Source organism: Schistocerca americana, chromosome 6 (genome assembly GCF_021461395.2).
Source record: "Schistocerca americana isolate TAMUIC-IGC-003095 chromosome 6, iqSchAmer2.1, whole genome shotgun sequence".
Taxonomy (NCBI): domain Eukaryota; kingdom Metazoa; phylum Arthropoda; class Insecta; order Orthoptera; family Acrididae; genus Schistocerca; species Schistocerca americana.
In genome coordinates, this window is record NC_060124.1 from 492,061,569 (window position 1) to 492,076,871 (window position 15,303).

The 15,303-nt window shown below is 46.0% G+C and overlaps 1 protein-coding gene and 1 non-coding gene across 2 annotated transcripts in view; both read right to left on the bottom strand.

The window, feature by feature from the left end:
• LOC124619490 overlaps positions 1-15,303 on the bottom strand; it is an 880,976-nt gene that overhangs the window by 252,330 nt on the left and 613,343 nt on the right. The gene's annotated exons all lie outside the window — the stretch shown is intronic.
• On the bottom strand, positions 8,775-8,849 carry Trnat-ugu. Its single transcript has one exon. It is a non-coding gene; the product is annotated as a tRNA-Thr (tRNA).

Below are 15,303 nucleotides of genomic sequence, written 5' to 3' on the forward strand. Positions count from 1 at the left end.
TGGTCTCCTTTACAGATGAACTACACTTAGAGAAAGAGAAGGCCACTATTTGCCTTCCCTACCACAATCCTCACATGCTCGTCCCATTTCAACATCCTTATGCCTGAACAGTTTGGTTTCCGCGCTGGGCACTCCACTATCCAACAATCCCTTCGCCTGGTAGAACACATTTGTCTGGCCAGGGCAAGGAGAGACGCAACAGGAGCAGTGTTCCTAGACACAGAGAAAGGATTTGACCGCGTCTGGCACGATGGCCTAATATACAAACTTGATCAAATAGGGTGCCCAGCTCATATAACCCGGATCATAGACTCCTTCCTTACAGGAGCGGAGACAAGCCCAGCCAGACACGACAGGTTGCGGCAGGGGTCCCGCAGGGCTCGGTTTTGGGTCCTGTCCTCTATACCATAAAAACGAATGACATCCCTAGGCAGTTGGACGGAGAAATTGCTCTGTATGCCGACGATACGGCAATATACAGAAGCAGTAGCAGCCTCCTCCTCATACACCGCCATCTCCAGCAACATCTTGACAAAATTACCCAGTGGTGCAACCGCTGGAAGATCAAATTCAATCCTGCTAAGTGCCAAGCGATCTATTTCACCCCTAAGATCAAACTCCCGAATCGCCAACTCACAACTGACGGCCGAGAGCTAACCTGGCGAAACACAAATCGTTTACCTTGGGGTCGAAATAGATCGCCGCTTAACTTGGAACAGGCACCCAACTACTGCTGCAAATAAGGGCTGCGCCCTCTTCTGTAAGCTATATCCGCTCCTGAAAGGTGATGGTATCACCATCCAATGCGAACTCCTTCTCTGGCACCAGTTCATACTTCCGGTCATCCTATATCGCTCGGAGGTGTGGTCTATGGCGCCGGATACAGCGCATTCCCGACTGCAACGTCTCCAAAACAAAGTATTCCGCGTCATGTCTGGCGCTGGCAGATACGTCCCTAACACACACATTAGAGCCTCCTAGGCCAACCCACCATCTACACACTCATTCAGGAAAAATCCACAAAACACACAAACTTCGCCCCACTTTCTCATACAATATGTAGGAAACGAACCACCAGAAGCTTCTCAGAAACGTCCAAAATTAACCCTTACACGCCTGTTTAGAGACCTATAACACATACATAAAACACCACGGACAAACTTACACACAGAAAACACACACACAACCCCAATCCCTCATTTTATATAACCCCCAGCGCATTCCGAAGTCAGCCGGGCACAGTCCAGTGGCACTTCGTGTACAACACCAACACACATAGCCTCGTCGTTCCATTTCATATCGCTTTACAACGTTATGCCCAAATATTTAAACGACTTGACTGTGTCAAGCAGAACACTACTAATGCTTTATCTGAGCATTACGGGTTTGTTTCCCCTACACATCCGCATAATACTCGAGTGAATGACAAATAGTGAAGGCAGCCAGCCGGAACATAACCTGCAGACGCAAGCCTATGACACAGATCTCGTGCTATCGGCTACTACATCTGTTCCGTGACAAGACTTCTCTAATATACAGTCGTTAAATAGTAGTGCAGAAGGTGGAATTTCAAGCACTGCCGATGGACACATTTAAAACTACAAATACAACAAAGCTTTCGGAATTGTTTGTCTGGAATTATGTGACGGGGGCAGTATACTTTCGCCAAAATTTATAAGAGACATACAGAAAAATGCAAGTCAACTGTGAATTATTTCAAAAGTAAGAACCATAATTATTAATACGTTTACCCCAGTGTTGGACAAGACGGTCAACGCCTTCTCGGAAAAATGTTTGCGGTTTGAAGAATGACTCTACACAGAAGTACCCATCTTCACCCAATACAAATCGACGCCCACAAATGTCTTTCTTCAGGGCTCCAAAAATATGGAAATCACATGGGGAGAGATCGCGACTGTATGAAGAATGTGTAAGGGCTTCCCAGCGAAACGTCTGAGGCGTAGTCGAAACAATTTTGTCAACAGGTGGGCAGGAATTATTTTGCAACATAAAAATGACTTCCGTCAACTTCCCTGGGCGTTTGGACTTGATGGCGCGCTTATATTTTTGCCAGAGATCCACGTACCACTGTGCGTTAACTGTGGTGGCGTTCTCCTGAAAGTAAATGAGGAAATGGCTCTTGCAATCAAAGAAAAAGGTCATCACGACTTTCCCGAAACAGCCGAGCCTGTTGCTTCGACTTCTCTGCAGAAGTTCCGATGGGGAGCCCTTACACATCCCCATATAGTCCAGTCTCCCATATGCGATTTCCATATTTCTAAAGTCCTGCAGAGAGACATTCGTGGCCCTCGATTTGCTATGAGCGAAGACGTATGTGCCTGGGTACAATCATAGCTCCGTAGGCAATCGCAAACATTTTTCTATGAAAACAATGACCGTCTTGTCCCACAGTGGGATAAGTGTATTAACAATTATGGCGATTACTTTTGAACAGATCCCTTACTTTTTTTCGACCTGTCACGTTTCCATGTGGCTGCCCCTTATACATCTCGTAGTTGGTGAGACTGACTATGCAGATGGCCTCATTTATTTCACTGACAGGTGACGTTCTTCGTTAAATGTAGTTCTCATAAATGTCTCATAACAGTCTCTTCCGAGTTGTCCGTTATAGTCACAAGAACGTCGATTTATATGAAATTTGTTTTCACATATCGTTCCCATCCACAGCACAGTGGACGGCGTTTTTGGCTGCTATGTGGAGGACCTGTGTTCGATTCTGGGTACTGCCAAGGATTTTTTCTTAGTGAGAAGGCTGGAACGCAGTGGATCCGGCCTCGTGATGCCAACTGACGAGCTGCCTGAGTGAGAAGTAGCTACTCAGAATTCAAAGAAAGCCGAAAACGGCAGGGAAAGCGGTGCATCTACCCCATGAACCTCCAAATGCCGAATGACGTCACTGGCAGAGGATGACACGGCGGTCGGACGGTACCGATTCGCCCGTTTGGGCCATAAAGTAGGGCTTTGCTTTGCTTTCTACATATTAGGCTTTGAAATAACTGTTGAGAAAAGAGTATTTGTGCCTTCTGTTTGAAAACAATTGCATTGGATTATAATAGATGTATAATGACACAGTTAGTTTGCTGTAACAGGTTCCTACATGTTCTGTTATCACCTTCCTTTAAATTTTTCATTCATTACTCACGGCAGATACTGTATAGAACGGGTCAACATATGATCCTCTTAGAGCAGAGCTGGTGTAACATTATTTTTCTTCCGAGATAATTAATGCTTTAGCTGCCACCAGAGTGTTTATAGCAGAAATCTGTGCTGCTATGTATGCGACGGCTATGCGAGTCACGAATTACACCATTTGCTCTATTAACAGAATGCCACTTGCTCAGCAAGATCCCAACTCTATCTAAAAAATAAGTGAAAATGGATTACAGCACTTGGGCTCTAAAGAGGCTCAAATGTCAAGATAGAGAATCGATTTTTTAAAACTGTAAATAGTTTTTAGGAAATAAGAAGGTTTAATCTGACAGCTCCCAATAAGTAAAAATTTATTACTGTCGTCACATAATAAATTAGTTAACACCTCCGGTGCTTGTGTGCTCTTGTTCCTTAGCTGTTTTGCCTTTTAATTTAGTATTAACCTTTTATTATTTTATAGAGCTCCGGTAACTCGAGTGTTGTTGCACTGCATGAATTAACTATAACCTTTTTTTATGTAACCGAAATACAGTAAAAATGTCCAAAAACAATTATTCTTTGATTTGAAAAATGTTTAACGTTAAGATTTGTTTTAAAAGCAACTATATTTGTCCAAAAGTTAAATGATCAAAAATTCCTGTGGACACAATAATGGATGACGATGATGTATGGTTTGCGGGGCGCTCAACTGTGAGGTCCTCAGCGTCCGTACAAAGTTCCAATGTTTACCCAGTCCACTTTTGACACAGCCCAATCAAGCCACTGTTAAGAATGATAATGATAATGACGAAATGATGACTACAACACAAACACCCAGACCCCGGGCAGATAAAATGCCCAACCCGGCCGGGAATCGAACGTGGCACTCCGTGATCCAAAGAAAGCAACGCTAGCCACTAGACCACGAGCTGTGGACAATAGTATAAGTCTTGAATTAGCTTACCCTGGTGAGGAGTGAGTAAAACCTTTATTTTTACGTCACGTGCACGTCGAATGCAACGAACTGGGTGAATGTAGCCTGTGTAATTTGCTCGCCGTGAGTTACTTACGCTGCCTCAAGACAGGCACTTGAGATAACGACCTTGAGGCTGAACCTGGCCTCAGTGACGGATAAATATTTAATCTGGTTAACAGGTAGCGTCAGTGAAACCATCCTACCGTGCTGACATCTGGACTAGTTGCCTCACTCTTAGTTAGTAAGATAGCAACCATCAGAATCAGAAGTAGCAAACAAATCTCTGATCGATGAAAAGAAGGCAGTTCGTAAAAATGATGCCAATGTGAAAGGTGGTATGTACGATGGAAAAAAAATCAAGTGATTCTGCTGGGATTGGACGGAGGAGGGCGTGGACACGACAGGGACACATTACGAAAAGAATGGAAGCAGCATGGAGTATATAACAACCAGTATAATGACGAGACAGCAGGGGAAGTGTTGGGAGAACAGTAGCGCACTACGTAGACAGGCTGTGTGTGTGTGTGTGTGTGTGTGTGTGTGTGTGTGTGTGTGTGTGTGTGCTACGTGCCAGCACGACTGGTGGCGGTCCAGAAGCGACCTCTCACCTCCTGGCACGAAGGATACCGACTCCCACACCAAAGGGCTCGCAGTGGTAGCGGTGAAAGCGTGATGCACAGGCGCCCGGCACGCAAACACGACAAATCGCGGCGCGAACAGGTTTTTCCGCCGCTGGTGCATGCTGGCACCAAAGTGTATAAGATATCGACGTTCCGGTTCTACCACCCACGGACACCGTGTGCACCTAGGACCGTCAGCGTGCTCGATAACTGAGATGCGAGATTTGGCTTTCTCCCTCTCTCTCTCTCCTTCTGAGTGTGTGTGTGTGTGTGTACAGCCACATGTACTCAATATTACCGGCCACTATCGCCGAACAATGTTTGCGGGCTGGAAGTGTTTACGCTGCGAAAAAAATGGTTCAAATGTCTCTGAGCACTATGGGACTTAACATCTGAGGTCATCAGTCCCCTAGAACTTAGAACTACTTAAACCTAACTAACCTAAGGGCATCACACACATCCATGCCCGAGGCAGGATTCGAACCTGCGACCGTGCGGTCGCGCGGTTCCGGACTGAAGCGCCTAGAACCGCTCGGCCACAGCGGCCAGCCACGGACTCACATTACTGCGACAAAATGGACGAACGCGACCTAGTGGAAGTGAGTGTTTACTTCACACAAGGAATAAAGAAAAGAAAGATAAATTGGCGGTAATGGATTTGTTCTTTTTTAAGTAACAGAAGTGATAGCACAGAGGAGGACTGTGTGGTATCACCGCCAGACAGAACACTTGCTAGGTGGCAACCTTTAAATCGGCCGCGGTCCGTTAGTATACGTCGGACACGCGTGTCGCCACTATCAGTGATTACAGACCGAGCGCCGCCACACGGCAGGTCTAGTCTAGAGAGACTCACTAGCACTCGCCCCAATTGTACAGCCGACTTTGCTAGCGATGGTTCACTCTCTACACACGCTGTCATTTGCCGAGACGACACTTCAGCATAGCCTTCAGCTACGTCATTTGCTACGACCTAGCAAGGCGCCATATTCAGTAATTAGAATGAATTCTGAACAGACAATATTGTGAATCATGTACCGTCAAGAGCGACGTTCATCATAATGGATTAAAGTTAAGTATGAAACTAATTACGTCCGCTTTCTGAATTCTAATTCCTTGTCACGTTTCAGACCTCACGTCAGTATAGTTCTTCCCTTCTCACGCCAGCCTGAGTCAGCTAAAACGCGTGCATTTCGGCCTCCTCTAGTAACACGGTGTTGGCTCTTCTGCCAACACTACAGACTGTCTGCAAAGGCCGGCCGCGGTGGTCTCGCGGTTCTAGGCGCTCAGTCCGGAGCCGCGCGACTGCTACGGTCGCAGGTTCGAATCCTGCCTCGGGCATGGATGTGTGTGATGTCCTTAGGTTAGTTAGGTTTAAGTAGTTCTAAGTTCTAGGGGACTGATGACCACAGATGTTAAGTCCCATAGTGCTCAGAGCCATTTGAACCATTTTGTCTGCAAAGTATTTACATTGTCATTACGTTTATGCACATAGTAATTTTTTTTGTATGTTTGGATCTTTTTTTACCCACTGTATGAAGCCATATGGTACAGAATTTTTATTTACTGTTTGCAGAAGGCTAGTTAATCATTTTATATGTATAGATTAGGAAGGAAATACAATACTGTTAGTTTACCAAATAACATACCTGGTTGTGATCTTTAGTTCAAATAAGTATAGGTATTTTACATGAACAACGGTACAATACTTTTCTCCATGACCGTATGTGTGCAAATACAAGCAGGTGAAGAACTTCGTACGTCGTTTTAGTGGCGCAATGATGATTATTTTGTGCGTTTTCTGACTTATCATTGATGCCTTCGACACTTAGCAGCCAAGTAATTCACGTATATAATTTGAAAACAACGACAAGTGGCATTAACAAAAAGCGCCCAAAAGTGCGTGCAGTACATAATAATATAGACTACTCTATCGTTTCATCTATCGGCCGATAGGGAGCAAGTAAATTTGTACCACTGACGGACAATGGTTTAAGAAATAATAGAAGCAGCGGGTAACGTTGCTAGTACCAGGAAATTAGCTATGACGTCCATTAAAGGGATTCAGTAGTTACCGGCATCGTTATGACTGTTCGCGAAATGCAAGAAATCTGAGTTAGAATCGCGCGGTGGCACCAATTTACAACTATCACCACTGCTTTACTGCACGGCAGTTCAGCATATCTGAATGGTAAGCGCTGATATCAGTTCGTATCACTGCAGCTCCATTCATTTCGACCATAGCGATCCACTTTAGTGGATGTAATTCATTTAATAAAATACGTTGATTTTACAATACAGATATGCTGTATTCTGGTGCCTGTCTGCAACAGAATTGGGATGTGTCCTGTTTCCTAGTAGGAACAGGGTCCGCCATAGGCCCTGATAACATTCCCATGCGTGACAGCATCGAAGCATATAAGGCGCGAATGGCGTTCTGTGGTCTAGCCATGCATGCTGCATTCACTTGGTTCAAAACTTCGTCTGTGGTGGTTGGTATTGGGTCACAGCACTGAACCCGTCCTTTCACCATACCCCATAGGGACAAGTCAGGTGATCTGGAGGACCAGACCAAATGGCTAATATCCTGTGACACCAAGAAGGCACGTGTTCGTGCAGCAACACGTGGTCGAGCGTTGTATCGCCGAAAAATGGCGGCTGGGGCGTTGTGCAGAAAGGGCATGGCTACGGGTCACGGGACGCCATTCACGTAGGTCACCCCGGTGACAGTGCCCTGGTTACGCACTAATTGTGACTTGCACCCCATACAATAAGGCCTTAAGCTGGCGCTGTATGTCATGCGTGAATGCAGTCATTGCGACGCCGCTCCCCCTGTCTGCGGCTGGAGTCATCTGAAAACACTACCTGATGTTTCCTCTCCCCATTGACGTCGTTCCATCCACCATTGCCGTCTAGCATATTACTGCATATTCGTCAAAAGTGGATGACACGTATGTAATCCGTGCCGTAATAGACGGTGTCGGACTGTCACCCCTGATAGTGTACGATGTGATACACTGTTCTACTGTTGCACCAGAGCCAAGGAGGACGCAGATGTGTCCTGCAGTGCCATTCGGATGAGGTGTCGATCTTGTCGTGGGGTGGTCTGGGTCAAGCGACCTGATGCATCTCGCCGTGCTCTACGGCCTTCCGTAAACCGTTCTACACACATCCGTTGCGCTGCCGAATGCTTCATCCCACATGAGGAGCAGTTTCCCGGGTGGATGTATCATATTCTCGACAGATTAAAACTGTGTGCCGGACCGAGACTCGAACGCGGGACCTTTGTCTTTCGCCCCGTCCTCACAGCTTTACCAACATCCAGCACGTCTGCTCAAGTCACACTGATGTATTACTTTCGGTTTACAGCGAGAACGACAGCCGCAGGCACATTATACTGGTAGCTGGTGTTGCGCAGGGACATTGATGTTGACACTGATGCCGCAGGCTGACATCGTTCAGATGCTAATGTACGTGTACACGTCCTGTGAATCTGAACGTCCTATCTCTAGTCGTTCAAGGTGTTCTCTTTTTTTCTGAACATGATCGTAATATGCATTTAGCAACAGCCGAATCCAAAAACATCCACTAACGTTATGAACTTCATAAGTGTGTAATTTTTCAAGCTCAGTAACAAACAAAAATACTTTCAGAGACAATAATATTTCAAGATGTGTTTAATTTTAACTGACGTTGGTTAATTTGGCCGTAGACTGAGTAAAGTTGGCCTCTTACCTCAGGACACAGAGGAAATCAGCACAGCTCCTGTGGGGGTACAGAGTGTGAGAAGGAGAATGCTTTGCGGTTTCTCTGCCAGTACTTTCACTGCTCATAAGTCAAGTGCGTGAGCGAAGGTACGAAGTAGCTGCTAGCATAGGAATATCGACATGAAAGTAACATGGATTTGCGAATAAGCATGAGGTAGACAACCTTATTCAACAGCGAAATTAGAATTATGTGTTAATACCTTCAGCTACTGACGGGCGTTGATATATATATATATATATAAATGGGGACATGTTGAAAATGTATGCCCCGACCGGGACTCGAACCCGGGATCTCCTGCTGACATGGCAGACGCTCTATCCAGCTGAGCCACCGAGGGCATAGACAATAGTGCGACTGCAGGGACTATCTCGCGCACACCTCCCGCGAGTCCCACATTCTCACCTTATATGTCCACACACTACATTCGAAGTGTCCCTACCCAATACACTCATTACTCATGGAAGACATTCTTACCAAGTTCCGTAAGAGTTCGGCTAATATGTGTGCATCCGCACACAAGAGGAAGGTCATGGCCGGTATTCCCAGAACTATATACTTATATGGATATGGTGTCTGTTCTTTCGGACATGTAAGCAGGAGATCCCGGGTTCGAGTCCAGGTCGGAGCGCACATTTTCACCTGTCCCCATTGATATATATCAACTCCCGACAGCAGCTGAAGGTATTAATATATAATCCTAATTTCATCTACACGGCTGCAGGTCATCAATGGTGTCTTTTCGTTCGGACATGTCCGAAAGAACACACACCATATCCATATAAGTACATTATTCAACAGTAACATGCATTTGCGAATAAGCATTAGGTAGACGACCGAATTCAGCAGCGGTTCACTGCTGTAGTACAATGCATGAAAAGAAGAAAAATGACATAGTGATCAGACAGAACAATATGGCCACCTACCTAGTAGCCAAATTGTCCAATTTTGGCACGGATAACAGCGGCGACGCGTTGTGGCATGGAACCAATGAGGCCTTGGTACGTCGCTAGAGTAAGTTTGCACCACATCTGCATAGGCAAGTCACCTAACTCCCGTAAATTCCGAGGACGGGGGGGGGGGGGGGGGGCGATGAGCTCTTGAGCTCTGACGCCACCACGTCCAGTCACGTCCCAGACGGGTTCGATCGGGTTCAGATCTGGCGAGTTGGGTGGGCCAGCACGTCAGTTGGAACTCGCCACTGTGTTGCTCGAACCACTCCATCACACTCTTGGCCTTGTGACATGGCGCATTATCTTGATGAAAAATGCCACTGCCGTAGGGGAAACATGATCGTCATGAAGTGTTGTACGTGGTCTGCAACCAGTGCTCCCTAGCCATTACGGGGCCTTGCATGAGCTCCATTGCACCCATGAATGCCAACATGGATGTTATCCCAAAGCATAATGGAGCCGCCGCCAGCTTGCTCAAAATGGTTCAAATGGCTCTGAGCACTATGGGACTTAACATCTGAGGTCATCAGTCCCCTAGAACGTAGAACTACTTAAACCTAATTAACATGAGGACATCACACACATCCATGCCCGATGCAGGAGACGAACCTGCGACCGTAGCGGTAAAGGGGTTCCAGACTGAAGCGCCTAGAACCGCCGCCAGCTTGTCTCCGACCAGATGCAGAGGTGTCAAGCAGGTGTTTCCCTGGAAGACGACGGATTCGCGCCCTCCCATCGTCATGATAAAGAACGTGTAGGTGTTCATCACACCATGCAACGCTCTGCCACTGCGCCAATGTCAAGTGCGGATAGTCACGAGCCCATTTCAGTCGTAGTTGCCGACGTCGTGGTGTTAACATTGCCACATGCATGGGCCGCCGGCTGCGAAGGCCCATCGTTTGGAGTGTTCGGTGTACGGTGTGGTCATAAACACTTGCACTCAACCCAGCATTAAAGTATGATGTTACTTCTGCCAGAGTTCGCCACCTGTCCTGTTTTACCAGTCTGCCCAGCCTACGACGTCCGACACCTGTACTGAGGTGTGGCCGCCCCACCCCACGATGGACCTGGTTTCACTTTGGTTTCGCTACGTGTTGAGAAACTCACCACAGCAGTCCTCGACAATCCAAGTCGTGCAGTTTCCGAAATGCTCTTGCCGAGCTTCCGGGCCATCACAATCTGCCCACGGTCAAACTCAGATAGATCGCGCGCCTTCCCCATTCTACACATACACAATATGCTCACTTATACTATATGCACCTGACTAGCCGTCATTCCTCGCCAGGTGACGCTGCTATCGCCTGGACCTGTTAATATCGATAGTGTGCCGGTGGTCATAATGTTCTGGCTGATCAGTGCAAATATGGTACAGTGACTGTTCTTAACCAATGAATCGTCCGCTCAAACACACATCACAACAACACTTCGCCAGCGTTACAACTTTGGGGTCGCTTAGGGAGGCAGCGATAAGAAACACAGAACAGTCGACACTAAGTGTTCCGAATAGTGCCGACTCTTAACCATCAGTACGAAAGGGTCGGTGGTCAACTTATCGCGGCCTTAGTGTAAATTATCTATTGGGGGCTTACAGGATACTAATTTTTTTAGGTTACCAATTAATAACAAGATCGGTACACATGCAGCCAAAGGCGTCGGCCCGTAATTTCCGTATTGGCCCTTGAGCAAAAAGTTTCACTGACTTAGAAGCTTAAATTTTTCTACGCTGCCAAGGGACCGAAGACCTTCGTATCTGACATAAATTGCAAGTTTTTACCTTTACCCGTGCCTGAGAAAAAGAGTTCTTAACAAAGGGATAGACAGACGAACAACAAAGGGACGTTGTACGTAAAGTTAAAAATGAAAAAACAATTACCATCTCTGGTTCTCTGTACCCTATTGTGAAAGAGTGCGTAGCGGTACAAGACTGTTGTGACATCATGGGAAGTGCTGGCAGCGACCACGCCCCGACAATACCCGTCGTTCCGGAAGCGCATAGCTGGCCGTTCCGTTGCGAAGGAGTTCGTGGCGACGTGACGCACATAATTGCGTGGGTATGGCGGTCTCTCAGTGTGTATGCGAGTGTGTGTAGGGGGGGGGGGGGGGAGGCGGGGGGTTTTAGGGGGTGCGTCACTCTCCAGAGAGTGCAACACAACACAGCATCCGCCGTTGCAAAACTCGCAGAGCTTTTCATATCGCACAGGTCCACATTTGTTGGGTGACGAGCACATGTCGCACGTGTGGACGCCGGGAGGTATGTGTGACACTCTACTGCTACTCGGAGGGTTGTGCCCGGAGTGCAGTGTATCTGCGAATGTGACGCTTGCAGCACATATTCCTTAAATACGTAAACGCATTTCGCGAATGATGCTGTACTGTGCCAGGTATAGAGGTATGAAATCGGAATTTCACTATAGATGTTGCTAGCGGTCAGTGTAGGGCCAGTGAGATCGCGTCTGCAGCGCCATCTGCTTCCTGTGACGGCTGAGACGAATGTCAACACATAGTAACCCAAGTTACATACATCGGTATCTGTTCCAAACCCGTAAACATGTCGAGTTTTGTGCCTACGAACTACGATTTGCGGACAGCATTGCTTTTCTGTTATCATTTGAAGAAATCTGCTGCAGAATCGCATCGAATGCTTGTCGATGCTTTCGACGAATGTGCTCTTAGGAAAATACAATGCTTCGAGTGGTTCAAAAATTCAAAAGTGGTGAGTTTGACGTGAGAAACGAACCACACCGAAAAAGTTCGAAGACAACGAATTGCAAGGCTTACTGGATGAAGATGACACTCAACAGGAACTCGGGGAACAATTGATTAAGACACAGAAAGCCGTTTCTCTTCGGTTGGAAGCGATGGGAAGGGGGCAGGAAGTGGGAAAATGGGTTCCGCATGAACTGAATGAAAGACAGCAAGCAAATTGGAAGACCACTTATGAAGCGCAGCTTGCCAAATACAAAGGAAAGTCGTTTCTCCATCGAATAGTGACAGGTGATGAAAAATTGAAATATTTTGAGAATCCTAAGCGTCATAAATCATGGGTAAATCCAGGCAAACCATCTATATCTACTGCAAGAGCAAATCGCTTTGCAAAGAAGACAATGATCTGTGTTTGGTGAGATAAGAAGGGTGTGCTGCTAAAACCTGGTGAAACCATCAACACTGGTCACTACTGAAAGCAAATGATCGATTTACTTGAGAAACGACAGGAATATGGAAAAAGGCAACACAAAGTCGTATTGTTTCATGATAACACTCCATCACATACAGCAAAATGAGTCAGTGAAACAATTTTGGCGTTCAGTTGGGAAATACTAGGGCATGCGACTTATTCTTCATGCTTCGCTCCGTCTGATTATCATCTATTCGCATCATTGGGACACGCTCTCGCTGAACAACGCTTCAGTTCGTACGAAAATGTACGAAAATGGCTCGGTGACCTGTCCCCTTCAAAAGTAAAACTGTTTTCTTCGCGTGGCATTCATAGCCTGCCAGAGAGGTGGGAGAAATATATAAATAGCAACGGAGATTATTTTGAATAAAATATTGTTTACTAGTTTCAAACAACAAACGTGTAATTATTACAACCAAATTCCGGTTTCTTACTTCTACACCTGGTATATAGAAGTCGCAACGTTAGGGAATTGTAAGCAAGTGCAGGACCTGAAGAGTATCGACGCTTGGTGGAGTACTCGGAACTGACCCTCAACAAATGTAAACATAGCGTGTAGTTGATAAATAGGCAAAAAGACCCATTATTGTACGAAGGGACTTATTGCTATAGATCAACTGATTTTTATGAAACGCTGCACTACACTTCAAACTGATACAGAGACGCGATACTTTCCTTCAAAACAGTAATTAAGTCTCTGTAAACAATGGTCGAAAGATTCTACCAATTGTTCAACCGGTCGAGGATAATAATTCGCTCCTAGATTACAGAGCTGTTAGACACCCACTATTTGAACATCCTCATAGTCGGAAACTCTGCGATTGCTGCGAAAACAGTTCCTCGATTAGAAGGACGTTGCGGTCTGTGGTCGATAGCAATGGCCTTCCTTCCCGATCAACATCATCCACGTCCGTGCGTTCTTTGTCAGACCGTTGACACCATTTCGCAAACGGCTGTACGCGACAGTACATTTGTTCCATAAACCGCCACAATTTCACGGCGAATTTGTGTGCAATTTATGCACTTCTCCCACGATAATCGCACTGCCTTGCTTGCTTCATATTTGGTATACGTTTCCAGCTGCCGCGCTATTTTGCTCCCACACCTGTTACCCGTAACGCAGCGGAACTGTGTCTGCATGAAACCCACAACAAGTAGGGAAAAGTGTTGTAGGTAGAGTAGAGCGCGTTTTCTGCTCGGTACTTCTGTTCAGTAACTGACTAGAATCACAAGAAGGAATGTGCAATAGAGAACGCCATAAGCTGTTTCTTCCATATATATGTGTGTGTGTGTACAGTTGTATATAAATATACATATATACATGCACTGTTTTGAGCAGTATTTGTAAATATTTCGCGTTCTACACACTTAAGTGTTGTATGGTACATTAAAGCTATTTGGGATGCATTGTTAATTCTTCAGGTACGTAACTGTACGGTGAGTAAAAGGCTACACATACATAGAATCACTTACATAACATGTGGAGCGTTAACCCATGCTTCGTCGATAGTGCACTACTTTCTATTTTGAAACAGACGAAGGTCTCTTTACCAAGAACATGTGGTACTTGCAAATGAACTGCGTTTCTTTAGTGTAACAAAATGATTCAAATGGCTCTGAGCACTATGGGACTTAACATCTGAGGTCATCAGTCCCCTAGAACTTCGAACTACTTAAACCTAACTAACCTAAAGACAACATGCACATCCATGCCCGAGGCAGGATTCGAACCTGCCACCGTAGCAGTCACGCGGTTCCAGACTGAAGCGTCTAGAACCGCTCGGTCCCAAAGACCGGCCTTTAATGTAACAGTTTCACCCGTCTTGAAGATGGAGATATGTGTTAGTTTCCAATAACTTCTTTTTTTAAATGTATTTAACCGTAACTGGTTTTTGATCATATTGTGTCTAGTAATCTGCCACTCAAACAACTCGTATTAATGGGTTTTGTTACAAGACATGACCATTACAAACTCTGATAGACGTGTGGCAAGCAATGGGGGACATACAAAATAATCAGTCTTTTTCACGACAGACAAACACAAGTCTGTGCAACGTAGAGAGTACTAACGATATAGGTTACGATGCGTCGGCTAACGAAGTGACTAACGTTGAAGCTGATATCTAAGTGGGTTGCCACCAGTCGGTCGCGGCGCTTACGTCCTCGTTCATCTATCGGCCGCTGCGTCGCGTTGTCGTCCAGGAGGGAGGTCGGTCAGCGTGCCATTGACTGATCTCACAGCCTTTTTTTCTCTGTTGTTCCTGACTGGCGTGCCGGCGCTGACTTCACGCCGTAACAGATCATACTTCGGTTTTCGTTCATATGACCTATTGATTATTGTGTGTAGTAGGTTAATAACGCAACAGACAGGCTATGAAATACACTATTGACAAGATTAGCTCGATTGCAACGTTTCCACATTTCAATTTCGTCCTAGGTACATGACCATGTTGAACCTTTACACATGTTTTTGACATCAGGTTCAAAAGAATGGTTCAAATGGCTCTGAGCACTATGGGACTTAACATCTGTGGTCATCAGTCCCCTAGAACTTAGAACTACTTAAACCTAACTAACCTAAGGACATCACACACATCCATGCCCGAAGCAGGATTCGAACCTGCGACCGTAGCAGTCGCGCGGTTCCGGACTGAGCGCCTAGAACCG